Below are 2,940 nucleotides of genomic sequence, written 5' to 3'. Positions count from 1 at the left end.
TGAGTGGGGTGTGAAAGTCCCTACGACTATTCTTTACCTCTTATTGCAATCTTTGATTTACAACCTAGTATGTCTAAGGATGGCTACTCCACATTCGTTTGATGTCCACAAGCATGACAAATTGTTCTGCACCCTTTACGTTCAATCTGGAGGTAGCTTTGGGTCTAAGGGGAGTCTCTCGGAGACAGCATCTTGATGGGTCTCGTTTGTATCCATTCTGATACCATATGTCTTTTGATTGGAGCATTTCATCAATTTACATTCAGCGTAATTGAAAGATACAAAGTTAGTGCCATTGTATTACCTGTAAATTCACTGTTTCTGTAGATTGTCTCTTCATTTGTGGTCTTTGTTACTTTTGGACTCTCTCACCACTCATAGTATCTTCTTTAATATTTCTGCAGGGTTGGTTTAGTGTTCACTAATTCCTTTTGTTTGTGTTTGTCCTGGAAGGTCATTATCTCTCCTTCAATTCTGGCTGACACCCTTGTTGGATACACTATTCTTGGCTGCATATTTTTCCCATTTAGCACGTTGACTATATCATACCAGTCCTTTTATGCCTGCTAGGTCTCTGTGGACAGGTCTGCCGCCAGCCTCGTGTGTCTACCTTGGAGTTGAAGGACCTGTTTTCCAGAGCTTCTTTGAGGATTTCCTCTTTATCTTTGGCATTTTTTTTAAAGATTTTATTTGTTTATTTGACAGAGAGAGACACAGTGAGAGAGGGAACATAAGCAGGGGGAGTGGGAGAGGGAGAAGCAGGCTTCCTGCCAAGCAGGGAGCCCGATGTGGGACTCGATCCCAGAATCCTGGGGTCATGGCCTGAGCCAAAGTCAGACGCTTAATGACTGAGTCACCCAGGCGCCCCTATCTTTGACATTTACAAGCTTCAGTATTATATGTCGAGGTTTTGACCTATTTTTATTGATTTGGAGTGTGGGTTCTCTGTGCCTTCTGGGCTTGAATGCCCATCTTCTTCTACAAATTAAGGAAGTTCTCACTATAATTTGTTCAAATAATTCTTCTGCCCCTTTCTCCTGATCCTCACCTCCTGGGACCCCTATAATATAAATATCATTTCACTTTATGGAATTCCAGAGGTCTTGAAATCTTCCTTTATGATCTAATAGCTTTCTTTCTCCTTTTCAGCTTTCTAATTTTCCATCATTTCATATCAAAATCACTGATTCATTCTTCTGTCTCATTCATCCACTTTTTAAGGCTCCACTTGAACTACATCTCCGTAATAGCCTTTCTTTTGTTGGCCTGAGTAAATTTTAGTTCTTTTATGTCTATATAAGGGATTCTCAAGTGTCTTCTATGCTAGTTTCAAGCCCAGCTAGTAGCTTTATAATCATTGTTTCCAATTCTAGCTCAGACATCTTCCTTCAAACCATATTGATTTCATCCCTAGCAGTGAGTACAACCTCCTGTTCTTTCTGTTGGGGTGATTTTCTCCATCTCCTCATTTGGTCCAGAAAAAAAAGGAAGTAAGAAAGACATAAAACAGCAATCACAACAACAGCAGAGAAAAACAACAAACAAAAAATGAAAACCAAATCAAACAAACAAAAGAAAAAAACTACGTACTGGGTGTGTTTAGGACTGCTTGTTAAAAGAAATTAGATGCCGGGGGGCGGAGCAAGATGGTGGAGGAGTAGGAGACCTGGATTTCATCTGGTCTCAGGAATTCAGCTGGATAGGGATCAAACCATTCTGAACACCTACAAACTCAACAGGAGATCGAAGACAAGAATAGCAACAACTCTCTGAACAGAAAAGCCACCAGTTTCTGGAAGGTAGGACGTGGGGAGAAGTGAATCCGAGGTGATATTTGGGAGGATAGATGGCGGGGGAGGGGACCACAGCTCGCCGCTTCTGGCAAGTGATAGAGCCACGGAGCACAAAATCAGAACTTTTAGAAGTCATCTCTGCTGAGGGACATCGCTCCAGGGGCTAAGTGGGGCATGGAACCCTCGCAGGACAGTGTAGTCTCAGGACCCTCGGGGGTGTGGCAGAGCTCCCAGGTATCAGAGCAGGGAAGCGGGCTGCAGAGACAGAGCTGAGGTGTGGGCTCTCAGCTCGGGGTTGCCATAAACCTTGATCCGTGGCAGAGTTGGGCAGAGGGAGAGGGAGAGGGAGAATCTTCAGCAGGCTCCCTGACATGGGGGCTTCCTCTCACAACCCTGAGATCATGCCCTGAGCCTAAATCAAGAGTCAGACACTTAACTGCCTGAGCCACCCAGAAGCCCCAGCTTGTTGATTTCCTGTTCGGATGATCTGTCCATTGATGTAAGTGGAGTTTTAAAGTCCTCTACTCCTATTGTATTGCTATGAATTAGTTTCTTAATGTTTATTAAGTGTTTTATAGATATGGGTGCTCTCATGTTGGGTGCCTATTTATAACTGTTATATTTTGTTGTTGGATTATCCCCTTTACCAGTATATAGTGCCCTTTTTTGTATCTTGTTACAATCTTCATTTTCAAGTCTATTTTGTCCAGTATAAGTATTGCTACTCCAGCTTTCTTTTGACACCATTTTCATGATAGATGTTTCTGCATCCCTTTCCTTTCAATCTATAAGTATCTTTAGGGCTAAAATGAGTCTCTTATAGGCAGCATATAAATGGCTCTTGTTTTTTTTATTTTTTTATTTTTTATCCATTCTGACAGACTATGTCTTTTGACTGGAGCCATTGGCCCATTTACATTCAAAGTAATATATATATACATATATATAATATTTGTATATGTATTTATTTATGTATTTATTAATAATTAAATACATACGTATGTATTTTTATCACTTGTTTTGTGGATGCTTTTGCATTTTTTTCTCTAATGCTTTCTTCTCTTGCTTTCTTTCATGGTTAAATGTGCAATAACACATTTTTGGTAACACAAATATTTTAAAAATTGCTTAACTATCATGAACTTAA

Source organism: Mirounga angustirostris, unplaced genomic scaffold, assembly GCF_029215605.1.
Source record: "Mirounga angustirostris isolate CCGP_5_RB_7025 unplaced genomic scaffold, mMirAng1.0.hap1 SCAF_7, whole genome shotgun sequence".
NCBI classification, from domain to species: domain Eukaryota; kingdom Metazoa; phylum Chordata; class Mammalia; order Carnivora; family Phocidae; genus Mirounga; species Mirounga angustirostris.
This window is presented reverse-complemented; position numbering follows the sequence as displayed.